The sequence below is a fragment of the Canis lupus genome, chromosome 30, assembly GCF_011100685.1.
Source record: "Canis lupus familiaris isolate Mischka breed German Shepherd chromosome 30, alternate assembly UU_Cfam_GSD_1.0, whole genome shotgun sequence".
Lineage (NCBI taxonomy): Eukaryota > Metazoa > Chordata > Mammalia > Carnivora > Canidae > Canis > Canis lupus.
In genome coordinates this window covers 37,597,292-37,617,187 of record NC_049251.1, presented here as the reverse complement: position 1 = coordinate 37,617,187, position 19,896 = coordinate 37,597,292, and the positions used below count along the sequence as shown (strand labels likewise).

The 19,896-nt window shown below is 50.2% G+C and overlaps 1 long non-coding RNA gene across 1 annotated transcript; it reads left to right on the top strand.

The window, feature by feature from the left end:
* The first annotated feature begins 723 nt into the window (after positions 1-723).
* On the top strand, positions 724-4,839 carry LOC119866939. Its single transcript, XR_005381866.1, has 2 exons — positions 724-2,657; positions 4,017-4,839. It is a non-coding gene; the product is annotated as an uncharacterized LOC119866939 (long non-coding RNA).
* Positions 4,840-19,896: the final 15,057 nt, after the last annotated feature.

The window sequence follows — 19,896 nt, the reverse complement described above, 5'->3', positions numbered from 1 at the left end:
ATCCTGATCCCTGTCCCTGTGTGACTCTGTCCTTGCGACACCTTTGTGAGGTGGCTTGCTTTCTGTGGGGCACATGCAATTTGCTCATTTGCCTCTGGTGGGGGAGGCAGTGAGCTGAAGGGCCAGTGTGTGGGGCAGGTGGCTCCAGGCTTCCGAGGGAGCAGGGCCCTCGGGGCAGCGGACAGCAGTGCCCACTCCCGGGCTCCGGTGCGCTTCAAGGCGCTGAGCCTGACGCTTGGGCTTCTACTCAAGGGATGTTTTGCAGGCAATTCCAGGTAAGAGGAAATGATGGTCACCGGTATGGATTAAGCTCCTACTGTATGCCACAGGACTGGACAAAATAAGGTTCTTCACTGCTGGTATTTCCTATAGTTTAGTGTGTGGGACGCCCCCCTCCCCACCCCAGGAGTCCTCGAGGAGATGAGTTTTGCCCGCTTGGGTCCTGGAAGTAGGGGTCACAGGGTATGAAAGAGGAATAGAGACAGGATACCAGCAATCTCTCCCTTATATATTCTACAGCTTTTTATTGCAGATTACAAAATATGTCAGTTATAGGAAATTGAGAATATAGGCTAATAAAATAAATTACTCTGTAACATAGACAAAAACCACTCTCTCCAGTTTTTCCCCCCCTCTTTAAAAAAAAATTGAGGGATGCCTGGATGGCTCAGTGGTTGAGTGTCTGCATTCGGCTCAGGGTATGATTCCAGGGTCTCAGGATCGAGTCCTGCATCAGGCTCTGCAGGGAGCCTGCTTCTCCCTCTGCTTATGTCTCTGCCTCTCTCTGTGTGTCTCTCATGAACAAATAAATAAAATATTTAAAAAAAATTTTTTGAGATCATATTACATATATTGTTTTATGACCTGCTTTATGTAATCATATTTGATGACCATTTCCCATGTTAGGGTAACTGTCAAGACCTGCTTGCCTTTTCAGTATTCACATTGATCGTTGTTAAGCCTTCATCCCCTTTAGGACGGAACCCGGATCCAGAGTCTACAGTCAGATCTTCAGGTTCACTCTGGCGGGAAGAACTCAGATCTCGGTTGGGATATCCTGACCCACTGGTTAAGATGGCAAGTTGAGTGGTAGGGATTACCTTAATTTCTATCTGCCCTGAGGCCAACCACATCCTTCCTTCATTCCCCATGGAGCTAGTGGTGATCCTGACCCACTGGTTAAGAGGGCAAATTGAGTGGTAGAGATTACTTTAATTTCTATCTGCCCTGAGGCCAACCACATCCTTCCTTCATTCCCCATGGAGCAAGTGGTGGCTACCAGCCATATGTCTACATACAAGGGGGACTCCAGAGACCCCAAAAGACGTGCTCCACAGACTTTTTTGTGTTCCCCAGGAGAAGAAGCATCTGGCAACTTAAAATTTTTTAAATAACTTAAAATTTTTTTACTATAATACATACACAGTAAAGTATGCAAAGTGTTCATTTTGATGAATGATCCCAAAGTGAACACACCCATGGAACTTCCACCTAGATCAAGAAACATCACAGCAGCTGGCAAATTGTAGCAGGAAACTCCTTAAAGTTCTGCCTATATCAGCACTTGGCTGCATCTATTTTTCTTCAATAAGATTTTTAATGACTGAATTATGTAGATAAATCATGATTTAATTAATAACCTCCCTTGGGCAGCCCGGTGGCTCAGTGGTTTAGCACCGCCTTCAGTCCAGGGTGTGATCCTGGAGACCTGGGATGGAGTCCCACGTCGGGCTCCCTGCATGGAGCCTGCTTCTCCTTCTGCCTGTGTCTCTGTCTCTCTCTCTGTCTCTCTCATGAATAAATAAAATTTTAAAAAATATATAGGGAATATTTAGTACAGTGCTTACAAACACTCAATAAGCAGCAGGCATTATTAGCACCTTGGATTAATTCATTAGAAGTTGGATTTCCAGAGAAAGGGTTTGAACATTTCTGAGGTTTTGATACAGGTTATTCAGCTGGTTCCAGAAAGGTGGTCTCCATTTACCTGCCCAGAATGCCCTGGCTCTTATCACTACTGTGTACTGTCTTCTTCAAAGAGAATTAAACATTAAGCATAAAATATGTCGATGTATTTTTTTTAGTTGCATTTCTTTGATTACTTGTGAGAGTGAGCCTTTTGTCTGCGTTTGTTGACCTTCCACGTGGTTTCCCTGCCTCTACCTTTGTACACAAGTCTATTCTAGCACAGTAGCCAGAATGGCCCATTTAAGACCTAAGTCAAAATTTCTTTTTTTAAGTCAAAATTTCTCTCTTCTGCTTAAAACCCAGTACCGGTTCCCCATTCACGGAGAATAAAAGCCAAAGCCCTCTTGGTGGCTCCAGCGTCCTCCTCAATTGGAGCCCGGCTCTCCCTGCACCAGCCTTACTAGCCTCACTCTGTCCTCCAGCACCCTACCTAGCCCCACCCCGCATGGCACTCTGAACTTGTTCAAGGTTTGTTCAACTGTCATCTTCTCAATGAGGCCCCTCAGTACTGATCTTACTTACTCTTCTCTTTTACCCATAGTGTTTCTAAAATATCGCACAACTTACTTATTTGTTTGTTGCCTGTCTCTCCCCTGCAGAATGTAAGCTCCATAGCGGTAGACACGTTGGCTTGGTCACTGGGGTGTCTTAAGAACCTAGAACTATGTCTGGCACATAGGAGGCACTTGGTAAATATTTATTGACTAAATGAATAAATGGTGAATTTCCTGGTCACATTCTTCAACTATTTTCTATTGTAACACTCATCTGTTTAGTATGCGTTTATAAGATGTAGTATATTTAGCACCTATCCATATAAAACTCTTTGTCACATCTTGCACAATGAAGTTTTGACGTTTGTCACTTGCATTGATATTTTTTATACTTTACTAATATGCCGAAGTGCTTCATTTTTATTTATTTCCCCTTATGATCTCAGACTTTGTTGTGTGACCTTTGCCTTCACCAAGAATATATACATTTTCAATGAATATTTATTTCTGATTTCACTTTTTAAAAAAATATTTATTTATGTATGGAGAGAGGCAGAAGGAGAAAATCTCAAGCAGATTCTCCTCCGAACTGGGTGTGGAGGAGGAGCCGATGTGGGGCTCCATCTCACCACCCTGAGATCATGACCTGAGTTGAAACCAAGAGTTAGCCATTTAACTGACTGTGCCCTCTAGGTACCCTCAAAATTTCACTTTTTAACTCTTTAACCTATTTAGTCTTCATGCATAATGAGAAGTAAGAACATAACTTTAAAACAAATTAAGCACTGGGTGTATTCTGTATGTTGGCAAATTGAACACCAATAAAAAATAAATTTATTATTAAAAATAAAAAAAAAATAAAACAAATTAAGCAACTACCCCAAAGTTGATCATAAATGAATCAATCATTTTCTGGTCATCTAAAAGACCATTTTTAATCATATGCTGAATGTATTTTATGTGTTTGGGCTTTCTGTTCTGTTCCATTGGCCTGTGAGACATTGCCTATTTTACACAGACATTGCCTATTTTAATAATCATGACAGCCCCTTTTATTATTTTTTAATTATGTTTTGCTCTGGTCATTTATGTGAACATTAGAATTTTTTTGTCAAGGCAAACAAAATCAAAACAATCCCTCTGTGAATTGGAATTGGATTAAGTTTATAGATTAAGGGACGCCTGGGTGACTCAGCAGTTGAGCGTCTGTCTTCAGCTCAGGGTGTGATCCCAGGGTCATGGGATTGAGTCCCCCATTGGGCTCCCTGCATGGAGCCTACTTCTCCCTCTGCCTGTGTCTCTGCCTCTCTCCCTCTGTGTCTCTCATGAATAAAGAAATAAAATCTTAAAAAAAAAGTTCATAGATTAATTTAGTGACAAACAACTTTACACCATTGAGCATTTCCATCCAGGAACATGGTGTATCTTTCTATTACTAAGGTCTCTTCTATTGTTATTCTTTAGCAAAGTTTTGTTTTATAGATGAGTGTGTTTTTTGCTTCTTTTTAAAAATTTTTTGTTTGTTTGTTTTTTGCTTCTTTTCATGAAATACAGAAATTGTGTCTGTGTTCGGGAGCTTCTGAAATGGCTCCCAGTGATCCCTGGAAGTCCTTACTTGTATGATCCCCTCCCCTTGTATGTGGGATGGACCTAGTGACTGGCTCCTAATGAATAGAATGTGGCAAAAAGTGATGGATGCTACTTCTGGGTCTACGTTATAAGAAACTGTGACTTTTGTCTTGCAAGAACTCCCTCTGACCCTCTCACTTGCCTGCTCTGATGAAACCAGCTGCCGCATTGTGAGCCACCTTATGGGAAGCCCATGTGGCAGGGAACTGAGGGTGGCTTCTGGCCAACAAGTAGCAAGGAACTGAGGCCCTTGGCCCAAGAACACGTGAGGAATGGAATCCTGCCGGCAACCACGTGGATGGGCTTTCCCAGGTGAACCTTCAGAAGAGACAATAGCCGTGGCTAAGAACTTGATTATAGCTTCATGGAAGATCCTGAGACAGAGAATTCAGCTAAGCCACACCCAGATTCCTGACCCACAGAAACTGAGATGGTAAATGTTTTGAACCACTAAGCTTTGGGGTAATCTGTTATGCATCAATGGGTAACTAATATAGCATCTTTTGTTGTGTTGTGTTGTGAGCATTATGTTTTCTAACTGGTTGGTAGGAAGTAGAAAAGGGGAACTTTTCTGTAGTTATTTTATAACTGGGCGCTTTACTAAACCTTCTGTTCTGATAATTTTGTATTTTCCTAGTTTTTCTAAGAAGACCATCATATTTGCAAATATAATTTGTTCTCTTTTTCCTGTCTAACTGTGTTAGCTAGGATCTATGAAACAATGTTGAATAACAAAATAGTAGAAATCTTTGCTTCGTCTCCATATTTAATGAGAATGCTTCTTGACTTCCACTCTCTTGGTGCTGCCTGTGGGCTTGAGAGTTAGTATTTTTTATCATCTGAAATAAGCGTCCTTCAATTTCCAGTTCACTGGAGCTTTTTAGAAGAAAATCAGGAATGGTTGTTGACATTTACCAAACATCTATTTGGCATGTGAAATGATCTCTCTTTTTTTATTTTTTATTTTTATTTTTTATATCTTTTTTTAAAAGATTTTATTTATTTATTCATGAGAGACACACAGAGAGAGAGAGAGGCAGAGAGACAGGCAGAGCGAGAAGCAGGCTCCATGCAGGGAGCCCGATGTGGGACTCGATCCCAGGACTCTGGGATCACACCCTGAGCTGAAGGCAGATGCTCAATCACTGAGCAACCCAGCCATCCCATGTGAAATGATCTTTTTCTTCTCTGACCTATTGCTGTGGTTATTCAGCTTACTCCTTTTTTTGATATAGCATCATCCATGCATTCCAGGAATGTTTGCTCATGATGTATACTTTTAATATATTATTGGACTTACTTTTGACTTAATCTGATTAAACTTTTATTAGGACTTTTTATCTATATAAATGAGACTGGCGTATGAGTCATTCATGCATTCCATTTTACTTTGGTGCCATTTGTTGGGTTTTAATATAACTAGGGTTATTTTGGCTCTACAAAAAGAATTGAGAAGTGTGTGAGTCAGGGTCCTGGCATGAAACATCCTCCCAAAATAGTTTAAATAAAGAGACTTGAATGAAGGGGCTACCTACAAAAGTGTGAATAAGGGGAAGGGAACAGACAAGGGATGGTGAGGCACCTGGAAACTAGTCATGACCAGGAGCTGTTACCATCTTCACAGCCACAGGGACAGGGGAGGAACCCATGTGACTGGAGCACAGAGAGCTAAGGCTGGGGACATTAGTGCCCAGAGAGAGGGCACTAAAGTAGGGAGGGAGCAGGGAAGATATACCTGCACTTCTCTCCTCCCACCTTCCAGCTTCCTGCCCATGCCTCCTGTTGTCAGAACCCAAGTGGAAGCTTTGCAGACCAAGGGGTCTCTGGGAGGTACGCAGTTTGTGGGGAGTCAGCCCCTGGGGCATGAGATGTGGCAGGGAAGGATATGGTTTCTGTCTCATGACTGGATCCTGATGGATCCCTACAGAGTCATGTGCCTAACAGCTTTTAAATATTCACTGAGGTCTTTTATACAACTTCCTTATACAGATTTTTGTTGTTGTTCACTATGATTTTGCATATTTTGATTCTCCCTTGCTTGCTAAGAGTGCATGGCTGAGTATTTTTCCCCCACAGAAGGTAGAGCTGTGCTTGATATGTGTTCTAAGTTCAGCGTGTAGGAGAGTCTTTCTTGTCTTCATGCAAGAATGCACCTGGCAGATTGCTGCAATTTTAGGTCACAACTGTGACCTCTCAAAATTCTGTAGAAAAGTGGTCCCTAAAGTGTATTCCATTGAACACTCATCTTACCACATGGTGGATGCAAAGAGGTTTCATTGTCAAATAAATTTGGAAAACTGTACTCTCTAATCTTGCTGAGTTAAGAATATGAACAAACACTTAAAAAAAAAAAAAAACAACCCTGAGACTCGGGCTGGGATTTTGTCTTTTTTCTTCTTCTTTTTTATTTTTTTTAAGATTTTATTTATTTATTATTCATAAGAAACAGAGAGAGAGAGGCAGGGACATAGGCAGAGGTAGAAGCAGTTTCCATGCAGGGACCCTGATGTGGAACTCGATCCTGGGACCCCAGGATTATGCCCTGGGCCAAAGGCAGGCGCTTAACCACTGAGCCACCCAGGTGTCCCTTATTTTTTTTCTTCTTCATTCAGCACTTCCTGAGTTTGTTTTATGGCAGAAGCTCTTTTCTCCAACAGAAGCACTTCCCAACATTCCAAGGAATCTCTCTTCCATTTATACATTTTCAGGAATATTATAGATGTTGCCTGAACCTTTTGCTCTCCAGGGGTGCTTATAGGATTATTTCCTTATCCTCCAAATGGACAAAATCCTGAATGGTATTTCCAAGGATGCCTTTGTTTTTACTAATTTGACATGGGTAAAAGGAACCTTTTAACTTTATAGGTTCAGGTTTTTCGTCAGCCTTCATTCTACTTGGATTCTTGCTTTTGTGCAGTTTCTTCTTTGGGCCTCCATGTCTGTTATTTTTTCTCCTATTGTTTTTTGTCCCTTTGGGTATTTCCTCTGCATTTTCAGAGAACTCCTATCTTCCGTATTTACGGATTCAATTTTCTGTAGTTTCAGTTCTGTTCTTTTTACCATCAAAATGCAATTTTGAATTCTGTTGCTGCTTTTTGGTTTCTTTATAGCCTTTGGGGTTATGGTTTGCTTTTGATTTCTACCTGCTTCTCAGCCAGCAAACTTCTCATCTCATCCTTTCCTCTTATTTTTGACTCTCCTTTCTTAGAATTCACATTTTAATTAAATGAATTGAGTACAAAGTGAATGTGGTCTGAAAGTTATTTATGTTTTTGTGACAAATCTTTTTCGAAGGAATTCTTTTTCTCTGCCTTTTGAGGGACACGATCTTTTCCCTTCATGATACAGAATCTTTCTAAAGACTGTATTTGCAAGCATGTGTTTACATATGGGTGTGTGCATGTGGGCGTGTGTTTGCTTTTACTCCTCCTTAAAAAAAATCAGTATTTTGTGAAATGTTATTATTTTCCCCAAAACAGGAGGCAAAGAAGGAGATTCTCTTTAGCTCATCATACACCTGGATGCTTTTCCAATTGTCCTGTCATATTTTAGGCTGAAGGACTGGTTAATGAAAACTCATGTCACTGGGTGGCTGCAAACACAAATTGCCCGTGATGTATGTCCTCCCCCCACCCACTCATTGCCGGAGTCAACCCGTGGATCTCACTGGCTCCAGGGTATGTGTGTGTGTGTGTATGTGTTGTGTGCACATGCACACTTTTTTCTCAGGTCAAGGCTTCCAAGGGCCATTATGAGCTCGGGGATCTAGTTGAAGGAAAGGGATGGGCATCAGCAAGGGGCAGGCCCCGTGGGGAAATATGCCTGTGCACCAGGGAAGCTGTATGCCATGTTCCTTCTCTAGGTAACTGACAAAGCCATGACAAGGTGTCTGCCCACCCTGTCAGGACAGGAAAGATGTGGTATCAGAGAAAACCTGATCCAGGGAGGAGCTTCCCCTAGTTGTCTACTTGGCCTATCAACTGTGTGCACCCCAGGACTTCCCAGTGAGCTCCTCCTAAATACGGTTGATCTGTAGCACTGATACATCTTCCATCTGCCATACTGTCTGCAAACCCCATGCTTCCCACCTGTCCTCCAAGTCCAAGGGCAGTCAGCCCTACTTGCTTCGCATGAGGGAACTTTTTGCTTTCTTAGAAACTGGAATTGTGAACCAGCCCTCGGGGGTCTCCCTTCAGTCTGGATCTTGCCCATTTTCCACAGATCGGCGGCATTCCTGGCACAGAAATACGCCTTCCCTGGTTCCCAGGCCAACACAGGCTTTCCCTTTATATTCATTTGATCAATTCAGCTGGGATCCAGGCAGAAGGAGAGCCCTGCAGCAGCATAACAGGATGTCACGTGGGACTTTTCCTTCTGTTCTGGAATGCAGCTAAGACCCAAAACTGAGTACAAAAACACTAGGGACCCTGTGTCCCTACATTCAGAGAATTGCGGGTGAGCAGAGGAGCTATATTATCTCCCATTGGTGGGGCTTCCAGGGGGTCACACTGGCTCCTCTCTCATCAACTACCACCACCTCCCACAAGGGGTGCAAAGGGCAGGGGTGAAGGGATTCATTTGCTGTGTGGGCAGCGCTGTTACAGCAGAGGCTACTCTCTCCCCTCTTTGGGGGAGGCTGCTTTTTCTCCCCAAAGCCACAGGGAATTTCGAGTTATGGCAGACCAGCACATCATAGCCCAGGCAAGTGTCTGCGGACTCTGTGATATACCTCTGCACTGAGTAGGGAAAGGGGAAATAGTTAGATGGCAGGTGGAGAGAGCCATGTGTGGTGGCAGAGCTCAAGCCCACATGCTGGTGTCCAGCCCAGGAGGTCCTCATGCAGGACTTTGAAGGATGCCTTCGCAGGTCCTCCAGTGGGAGCCAGCTTTTGAACAGAGAATGAGTCAGAGGGGCCAGAGAAGCAGGGACAGTCCACCCAGGAGAGGACAGTCTTAGGAGATTTGCTTCCATATCCTCCTGGGCCCCCCAGTCCCAGAGATCCCCGGAAGAGAGAGCAGGAGGATGGATGTAGTCGGATTCCCCTTGCTCTGGGCCATCAGCTGGGGGTCAGGGCTCGTCTAAGTGGAGGTGGGGAGGCCGGAGGGGATGAGCAGGAACCAGTCTCAGTTCTACTTACAGAAACTAGAGTGGTTGGGACGCCCGAGGGGCTCAGCAGTTTAGCACCTGCCTTCGGCCCAGGGTGTGATCCTGGGGTCCCGGGATGGAGTCCCGCATCGGACTCCCTGCATGGAGCCTGCTTCTCTCTCTGCCTGTGTCTCTGCCTTTCTCCGCGTGTCTCTCGTGAATAAATAAATAAAATCTTAAAAAAAAAAAAAGAAACTAGACTGTTCTAATAGATGAAGATGGCAGGGAGTTGGGCTATGCAGCCATTGTCACCGAGAGCCCTGCCACCCAGCAGAAGAGGGGATTTCAGCAGGGCCGAGTGTGGTGAGGAGGGTGGTGGTTAGAAAGCCTCTTACACCCCAACAAATTGAGACTCAAGGAAATCTGTTACATTTGAACAAAAGCAAAAGGGAAAAAACCCAGCTGTGGAACGCTTAAGGTAAGGAAGGTACAGAAGTGTGGGATGGGAGCATCCGTGACGGAAGAGGGAGAGAGGCAGCCATCCGCGGGGTGGGGGTAGGGGACCTCAGGGGCGGGAGTAATGCGTCTGTGCCCTTTTGCTTGCAAGTGATAGAAGCCCCGTTCACACCAGCTTCAGCAGAAGTGGGATTTATTGGAAGGATCCTGGAGCATTTCACAGAATCTAAGTAAGAGTCTGAAAGTTGAGTGGGAGGAGGGGTGGGGCCACAGGTGGGCGTGAGCAGCATCTGGAACCCAGGATCTGCAAGCCCCAGGACCTTTGCACACCCTTATGTTTTCCTTGCACTGCAGGTCAGCCTTGCTGTCCCCTCACACAGACTGGTCTTCTCACAGGGAACAGAAAATGTGACCATTAACAGCTTCTAAGTGTTGTGACCTGGGGGTTCTGCTACAGGACAGAACTGCCTCTCAGTGGCCCCAGAGGAGGCTTGGACCATCAGCTGGGCCCCGTGAGGGCCGCTGTGCTGAGAAGCAGTGAAGGACCGTCCCAGGAGAAAGAAGGCTGGGGTCCATCAGGTGGTCTCTTTCTTTTCTTCTTTCTTTCTTTCTTTCTTTCTTTCTTTCTTTCTTTCTTTCTTTCTTTCTTTATTTCTTTCTTTCTTCTTTCTTCTTTCTTTCTCTCTTTCTTTCTTTTTTTTTAATTAATTAATTTATTTATTTATTTATGATAGTCACAGAGAGAGAGAGAGAGAGAGAGGCGCAGAGACACAGGCAGAGGGAGAAGCAGGCTCCATGCACCGGGAGCCCGACGTGGGATTCGATCCCGGGTCTCCAGGATCGCGCCCTGGGCCAAAGGCAGGCGCCAAACCGCTGAGCCACCCAGGGATCCCCTTTCTTTCTTTCTTTCTTTCTTTCTTTCTTTCTTTCTTTCTCTTTCTTTCTTTCTTTCTCTTTCTTTCTTTCTTTCTTCTTTCTTTCTTTCTTTCGATTTTATTTTTAAAAAATTTTTAAAGATTTTATTTATTTATTCATGAGACACAGAGAGGGAGGCAGAGACACAGGCAGAGGGAGAGGCAGGCTCCCTGCAGGGAGCCCGACGTGGGACTCAATCCCGGGCCCCCGGGGTCACGTCCTGAGCCAGAGGCAGATGCCCAATGACTGAGCCCCCTGGACGTCCCACGGCTGGTGTTTCTGGCAGGAATCGGACAGCCTCATGCTGGCCTCCTGCAAAGACGTGGCTCCCACTGCAGAGGCTCTGATGACACTGTGCCTCTTCGGAGACCCATGGCAAGGGAAACAACAGATAACAGCTTGCATTTATTGTGTGCCTGCTGTGTACCAGGCCCTGGGCTGTGCTCTGCGTGAAATTTCACTTCGTCCTCACAGAAAACGTATTATTTCCACCCATTTCGGGGATGAGGATGCAGCAGCTTGGAGAGGGTAGGAGCCAAGGTCATGGGGCCCTGAGGGGCGGCCCGGGCACCCTGCCTGTTTGTGTCTGGCTCCAGGCCCACCTTCTTCACCATCAAGCTCTTCCACCTCCAAGATTGAGCGTCTGGGCCTGGACATTTCCAGGGAAGGAAGAAGAGTCCATGGGGTCCGGGGTGTGGTTGTGTGGCGTGGACCTACAGGCAAGCACAGCCGGAGCAGCGGACGCAGCCTGGGGCCCGGCTGAGTCGCAGGGAGCTCGCAGAGGATCCTTGGATCACCTGAGAAGAAGATTCTATGGTAAATCTCTGCTGTGGTCCGTGCTGTGGCTGCGAAGCCCGGCCCTCGACCCTGGTGGCTTGCAGGGGAGAAGGGGGCCCAGCGTCCTGTGCTCCCTCCTCCTCCACCAGCTGGAGGGGAGTCCTTGTCCCTGTCCAGGCTCTCACTGGGGACCCTGCGGACTGCAGGCAGCACCGTGCCCAGCAGAGGGCGCCAGAGCCTCTTCACGGCCAGGAGGGCCGCGGGTCTGTAAGCTCCCTGCCCATTCCTCCTGCCTCCGTGGGCCTGGCTCTGCGCACCTGCACCCTGCGCACCTGCACCCTGCGCACCTGCACCCTGCGCGGACAGATGTGCATGTGCCTCTGTGTGTGTGGGGGGGGGCGGGGGGCATGTCAGGGCATCGGGACCCATACGCTGTCCCTAAGAAGCCTCTGATTTTACAGATTCCAGGAAAACCATTTTCCAGGCAGGCATTTCAGTTCTAGTTTCTGTTGCACCGCGGGGCAGGCACAGAATGACTTTGCAGGAAGGGAGGTCACCAACCCTCCAGGGCCTGGCCACGTAGGTCTCGGCTCCCAGCTCACTCCTGCCATCCTGGTGGACCGTCCCAGCATCCCGGGAGCCAGGGCGGTAGCAGCCTCACCGGACAGCTGGGGATGATGAGGCTCAGAGAAGTTAAATAACTTGCCTGAGGTCACACGGCGAGGAAGTGGTGAAGCTAAGGTTCGAACCCTCGTCTCTCCGATCCCGAAGAACATGCTGGTCTCGCATCTTCGGAACTAGATTTCTCAGACTTGTCTTTTCCTCACACGCAGACCCCACCAAAAATGGGCTTGAAAGCAGCCCAGAGAGGTTCCGGGAGCAGCAGCTGGCTCGTGGCTGGGCGGGCAGCTGAGAAATGAAGGTTGATGGACGGTTTGTGGCCAGTTTCTAGGAGTCCGGGAGCTGTTTGCTGTGGGCTGATGGGGAGTGAGAGCCCAGGTGGGGGGGAGGGAGAAGGGGGAGGCAGAGATAGGGAGGCAGAAATGAGAGAGAGAGAGTCAGACGCAGAGACACAGAGAGAAAGAGACACTGAGAGAGACACAGCGGGGGAGCATGGCTATGAGGCACCCAGCTGCCTCGCTGGCTTCTCGCCCTCAGGGTGGGTCTCCTTCCAGCTTTGCATGGAAGCCTGATGGCTGGTTGGGGTCTCTTTATGAAGGGAAGGCCTGACCATAGCACCAGGCTTCTGGGACAGAGAGCAGGGCTTGGAGAAGAGAATCTTCCAGGCCTGAGAGTGTCTCCTCCACATACATGGCATTGGGGTATGAGCCCTTCCAGCTCGGGGGCCCGGGGCTCAGACCCAAGGAAGAGTCAGCATTGCAGCTTCGTCCTGGGTGCCTCAGGGCTGAGGCGTGTCCCTCTAATGTACCTGACCTCAGTTGCCCTTCCTCACTGCCCGGACGCCTCTCTTCTTCCTCACAAGAGGAAATGCAGGCGCTTGCTCGGCCTGTGCTCCGCCTGCTTCCTGAGCAGTCTGCTTTCCCAGGAACAGAGCGAGGACTCCCGCCTTCTGCTCACACACAGGCCTGTGGTACCCCCTGCCCGCAGCAGCACTTGGCAGGCCTTTTGGGCATTTCTCTGCCCCCCACCCCCGTCTCCACCCTTCTCTCCATGTGGTTCTCTTACCTCCCTGCCTGCCTCCTGGTCCCCCAAGGTGGGCAGCTCAGAGGCCACCGGTCCCTGGGACTCGGCTCCCCGAGGAGGCTGTGGAGCTGCAAGTAACAACAAACTGCCCTCCATATAGAAGTAGCACCACTGTCTGGGACTCTCTTAGGCTGGGAGAGGCCTCTAGGCTGGAACCCAGGAGACCAGCCTGGCCCATCCCATCCATGTGCAGGTGACCTAGAGTCAGCCACTTCCCTTGCGTGGCCTGTGCTACCTGGCTGACACTTAGGGGTTCTCTGGGGTTGCCTGCCCTTTAGGCCAACACTCTACCCTCCAGACTATACTCGAGGGGAGGCATGAGGACCCAGCCGCCCACAGGCCTCAGGCTGCCATTTGACCTGCCCCCAAAGCATTCTGCTCTGCCCCTCAAGGAAGACTTGCACCTGGGGCTGCGGCACACCTGGGAGCCAGAGATTGGTGGGGTCCGGTGGGGAGGAGAGTGAAGGAACTCACTGGTTTATAGCAGCTGCCAGCTCCCATGGGGTAGCTACTCCCTGCCCAATGGATTTCAAGCTACTGACTTGATGGCCCTGCGTGCAGAACTAGGGAAGGCGTGCAAATAATTGTGCCTGAGCCAGGACGAGTGGACCTGAGCACAGCTAAGGGGAAGAAAGGGCGTGCATCTGGGGACCCTGACCGCAAGGACGTGCCCAGTCCCCTGGGGGGAGAGCCCCCAGCAGATCTGCAGAGCTGCACGGCCCTCTGGCTACACCTCAGAAGAGGGGATTAAAAGCGCCAGGGAGCGTTATGAAGGAATTTCTTTCAGAAACAATCAAATCACTTTGCAATTTAATTGCCTAAATATTTTTTACCTAATTTAAAATCGCTTGTCATGTGAATAATTGGGCAACGCATTATTGAATTACGGGAGGAATGCAGTGCCCAAATTGAAGAAGTAATCAAACATTTGCATCTTTGAATCAAGTGGTTGATTGACACCCGAGGAGGCTGTGCTGGGGCACGGGGGTGGGGGGTGGGAGGGGTGGGGGTGGTGGGAGGGAGCCTCCCTTGCTGGGCCCCCCTTCCTGGGAGCCCGAAGGCGGCAGGGGCCCTTTCTGCGTGGCCCCCCTGGCCCGGCCAGCCTCCCCGCCTCCCCTGCTGCTCCCAGCTTCACTGCACTTTGCTCAGCTCCCAAGTTCTCCTGGTTGTCCTGTGTCTCTCGCTGCCCTGGGCTTTCCCGGTCCTGTCCTCTCCCCTCGCCCAGCTGTCCTCCTTGTCCTCTCTTCCTGCCTCTGTCTCTGCCTCGCTCCTCTCACTCTTCTCCCCCCGTCTGGATATTGTGTTTGCTTTGTGGGTTCGCTTTACCTCTCCCCCTGCTGATTTGGTGCCAATTCAGCCCTGCCCCTCGGGGGAGCCCAGAGCAAGGGCCTGTGGTGAGCCCAAGACATCCCCAGGATTTTGCCACAGGCTGTTGGTGGTGGGAAGGGGTATTGGCAATGGTGGCTCTTGGAAGAGGATGAAATCCTAGCATGGGCCAGCTTGCATGGTGTAAATACCCCCCACGGCTGCCTGCAAGCCACCGACACCATGGCACCGAATGCGAACTGGGAAGTGATGTGCTTTGGTGCTTTGGAGCCAGTGCACCTCCGGGCCAGGGGAAGGAAGGGGGTCTGCTAACAGGGCTGCTCACAGAGCGCTCGCTGCAGTCTCCTGAGCATAAAGCAGAAGTGCTGGAGGGGGCAAGGGCCTTCCAGGGGAGGGCAGGAGCCAGAGTGGAGGGGACCGTCACTGTCATGGGCGGTGCAGGTGACAGTGGGGCCGCAGTACCAGAAAGGTGAGGGTGGTGCAGAAGGGGCAGATGAGGGCCAGGATCACCGAGGGTCTTGAGGACTGAATGAAGGAGCCTGGTCTTTTCTGGTGGCCACCGAGGAGAGGAACATGCTCTGGTGCCTTAGTTTGGCTTCCCGGGAAACAGATTTGTGGATATGGATTTGGGTGAAGTCCTTTGTTTGGGAGATGATCCTGGGAAGCAGGTGAGGGAGTGGGGCAGTGAGACCAGGTGGAGAGGAAGGTCAATGAGGGGTGTATCACTGCTTCTGCTGTGGAGGGTGGGGGCCCCTCTGACTTACGGAGCATGCCTTAGAGCTGTCCAATCAAGGGGCAAGTAGCCACCAATTCTCATCCCTTGTTGGTCAAGGGTTGCTCCTGGGGCATTAGTGTCCTTGGCATTCCAGCCTGCCCCACGTGGAGCCAAGGTCAGTCCAGGCCAGAAAACGCCTTTACGAAGAGCGACCAAGAAGCCTAGGGCCTGCGCACCGGGGCGGGAAGCAGCAGCAGAGAAGCCTGTCGTGGTCGGTGCCTTTTGAGTGATGCCTTTGGCTCAGGTGGCCCAGGGGTGGCTGGTGGCTCTGTGAGGGCAGTCTCAGTGCAATAAGGGGGCAGAAGCCAGACAGGCCTGACTCATGGGGAGAATGAGAGCCAATGCGGAGAATATAAATTATTTTGAAAAGTATGGAAAAATGGGAATTTTCAATATTGAAAATATTGGAATATTGGAATATTGGAAGGTACCTCAGCTGGGGAGAGGGTGGGCTGGGGGCAGGTTGGCAAGTTGCTCTGGGCCAGGAGCAGTGGCAGTGCTCAAGCAGCCCAGACAGCTGTAAGGGTAGGTGGGCCCTCCCCAGGGGGCCCCGACCAGCACCGATTCACATGGAATAGCCAAGCCCTGGAGCTGACACCTCGTACTTCATTTTTCTCCCTGGGAGCCACGGATTGGCTCAGCATGACCCAGTTCTGCAAGCACTGATTTGATTGAGTGGAAGCAGACAAGGCATCTGCTCTCCAGGGGAACAGATCCCACGCCAGGCAGCGAGGGGGGTGAGGAGACGAGGGAGACCTATCTTCATAGTCTAGGAAGTTGAGGATGTGCAATGACAGATGCGTGGAGCGGGCAGCCGGCACACACCAGTGGATATACCAGCGAGCGTGGTGGACGCCCAAGACGAGGCAGCTGTTCTGCTGGGGCTGGGGCATCCGAGCCTTGAGAGATGAGGGACATGCAGAGGTAGAGAAAATGGGGAGCAGGCATTGCCAGACTTCAAAGCTTTCCCAGCCTTCAGCCTTCTGGTCACCACACGCCCTCGAGACCAGGGACCCAGTGCAGCTCTTCCATAGCCAGAGCCCTCCCACCATCCTCTGGTAGGATCAGACTGCCCTTGTTGGGGAGATGGGAGGTGCAGGAAAGAGGATGTTGGAAGGGGGGGAGTAGTGTCACCTTGGGCCCCTAGCTTAGGGGAGAAGGCTGCTTGCTTAGCTTGGGCTCCTTGGTGTCAAAGGCTGAAGAGTCCCCTAAAACGTATCCATGTCCTAATCCCCAGAACCGGCAAATGTTACCTTCTATGGCAAAAGGGACTTTGCAGATGTGATTAAGTTAGGGATTTTGAGATAGGGAGATTCTCCTGGACTAGGCAGGCGAGTCCCAATATAGTCCCCAGGGTCTCTGTAAGAGGGAGGCAAGAAGGTCCAAGGAGGAAGTAAGAGACACGGCACTGGAAGCAGAGGTGGGCCAAGGACGCTGCCGGCCACTGGAAGCTGGAAAAGGCAAGGAGACAAGTTCTCCCTTAGAGCCTCCACAAGGAACCGACCCTGCTGACACCTTGACTCGAGCCCGGTTGAGACCGAGTTCGGCCATCTGGTCTCCAGAACTGTAAGAAAATAAACGCTTGTTTTGTGTGTTTTAAGCCACCAGAGTTTATGGTGATTCGTTCCGGCACCAGAGGAAGCAGGCTCAGCCACGAAGATGTGCATGCTGCTGGGGCGTGTTCTTGGGGAGGGAAGGGAACCCAGGTGGGCAGAGGGTGCAGCTGAACTGCTGGGGAGTCATGGACAAGTCCATGCACAGCTGCCTCCTATTGAAGCATGAGCCACTGGCCCATGACCCACAGTGACTGAATGGGGCTGCAGGGCCAGGTGATGTGGGCTTGGATGAAAGAGCAGTTGATGGGGGACCCTCCTCAGTGAGCCCTCCATAGGCCACACTTGCCTGGTCCCAAAGGAGATCTGTGGGTGCTGCTCAGCATCCCCAGTGCTGTGGAAGGTGTCCCTCTGAGCCTTCTTCCTCTGGTCTGCAGGCCCGGTACTTGACCACTTTCCAACATCCGAGACTCCTTCACCCACCAAGGAACTCCACAGTATGTCCACACCCTTCCCTGAACCAGAAATTGAGGTTTTATTCCCACTTTCAACAGCTACCACTGAGTGCCTTCCATGCACTGCTGTCTTTATTTTATTTTGGTTTTTTCCACTGCTGTCTAATCCTAGAAGAGCCTTGTTATCATTCCCATTTTACAAATGAGCAAATGGACACTCAGGAGAGGAGAATGAATGCCCAAGATCAAGGCCAGGATGCTCCCGAGGTCGCCTGGTGTCTCTTCGCTGCTCTGTGACTGTCTCCCATCACTCAGCATTTTCCTATGAGTTGTGCCATGCTGAGTGGCCTTTCAACCTCTTTTGGCCTCAGTTTTTTTGAAACTCTGTCCTGTTTCCCTCCTAGGGCTTTTTTCACTAGGCCGCAAGGAGACAAGATGTCACAGGCTTCATACAAGGGCCTGTGAACCCTGCTGCTCTGCCTCCCTGGGCTTTCCCTCCCCGGGGCCTCCCCTCATTCATTCCTGATAGCTCTGGGCCCTGATCCAGGGGAGAAGGAGGAAGCAGGAAGGGAAAGGTCTCATCTCTGGCTGCTTGTGATTTTCAAGTTAGACTAGTCGCCTTTGCTCGGTTTCCCGTAATGCTGGGAATTACGCAGGACGGCTGCATAGGCTTGAATGGTTTGTGTGCTGGACCTCGCAGAGAGAGGGGGAGGCGTGGGGTGAAAGCCAGCCATGTCGGGCACGTTTGCTGGGCACAAAGGCACCATCTGCCAAGAGGCTGCGTCTACCCAGAGGGGACAACCTTTTCAAATTGTCACAAAAGCCCAGCATTGGTTCGCAGTGGGCGGGGACACGTTGGCTTCATAGGAGGCCAGTGTTGCAGCTCAGACCTCAGATGCCTGGAATCCAGAGTAGAGAAGGGAAGTGAGAAGCAAAACCCCACCCAACACACTGTCACAGAATCAGAAGCCTCTGAGACCCGTCTGGAGGCGCTGCCCAGCCTTGGGACTCTGGGGTTGCCCGCCTCCAAGCCTCAGAGCCTCCACTTACCTCTCCACATACCCTTGCATAGGAGGCCTCACCCCAGCTGGACCCCCGGAGCCAAAAAGGGCCACTAACTATCAGGGCAGTTACTTCCCTCCTTACTTCTCCCTTCCCAATCCCCTCTGGGTGGGCTCTGATTGCTGTGCCTCAAAGCCAGACTTCAGAAACTTCCACGGTCCTACTCTATGTAGGCTGGTGATTAGTGCATGTCACACACACACACACACACACACACACACACACACACACCCTCCAAGGCCAACAGCTGCTCCTTTCTTTCCCCGTATTTCCCTTTGGCTCCCTGCCATCTCCTGTCCCCCAGATCCCACCTCCAGACCTTTGCACAGACTGTGGCCTTCCCGGAACTCTTTCCTTATGCTTTCCCTTCCACCGTCTGTACGCTAACCTCCCTTCCGTGCTGCACAAAGCGCCTCCCCTCATGCAGGGCAGAGGGACAGCTGGCATCAGCTGGGCGATGGGCCAGGACAAGGAGCTCTGGGAATGCAGCTGGGTGCCTGGTGTGCCCTGGGGACTGGGGTTTGAAGAGTGCCCCCGGCGTGCCCTCTGTGGGGCCCGCTCCAGATGGCAGCCCCCTGGGAGGTGGGGGCTCCCCAGGGAGGGTTGATGGCCCTTCTGGCTATGAGCAGGTTCTAGGTCCCCAGGAGGCTTGGCGGGGGGGGGGGGGGGGGGCCTAGTTTCGAGAACCAAAAGTAGAGATGCTAAAGCTCATCAGGCCCTTCCCTCAGCCACTGCTGCTGTAGGATTCCCAGAAGACCACCAGCTCCTCAACCGGTCAACACAAATTTATTGATATTGGGGACTGGAAGGTATCAGGTGTGAGTGAGTAAAACATGCACTGTCCCATACGGGAGCCACTGGCTGTGCACTTGAAATATGGGTCATCCCAATTAAGATGTAGGGGCCGAAAATGTGAAATATACACCGGATCTTGAAGACTTGTAGAAAAAAAAAAGAATGTAAGAATCTCATTAATGATCTTTATACCGATTACATAGTTGAAACAATAGTATTATGGATCTATTGGGTTAAGTAAGTCTTTTCAGCTTTTTACATATTTTTAAAGGTTTTATTTATTCATGAGAGACACAGAGAGAGAGGCAGAGACCCAGGCAGAGGGAGAAACAGGCTCCATGCAGGGAGGCTGATGGGGGACTCGATCCCAGAACCCCGGGATCACACCCTGGGCCGAAGGCAGACGGTCAGCCGCTGAGCCCCCCAGGGATCCCCACCTTTTTACTTCTGTATGTGGCTATGAAAATGTTAAAAGATGCGTTTGTGGCTCATATTATATTTCTATTGGACACTGCTGGTCGTGGGTGTAGAACATGTAAGGGAAGTCCTTGGATGGTTGTTCACACTGTGGAACAGGTAGTGTTTAGAAACTGGGTAGAGAAAACAGAGGCAGCCTCCCACACCAGCCCCACACGGCCCTGACGGCAGCTGGCGCCGAGCGCTGGCCCCGATGCTGGCCCTGCAGCGGGAGGGCACGGCTGGTGCAGCTGCTTCCGGTGCGGCACGTCCTGGGGCAGAGCCTCTGCCGCTGGGAGCAGCATCCTGGGTGTGCGAGAGCCGAGAGCAGGCTGCGTGAGGATGCAGGCCTGGGCCCGGGGAGGAGGCTGACGGGTCCTCTCCAGGGGGCCCTCGTTGCCGCTCAGGATGACTCTGCTAGGTCCCGCCCTCCTCAGGCCACCCTG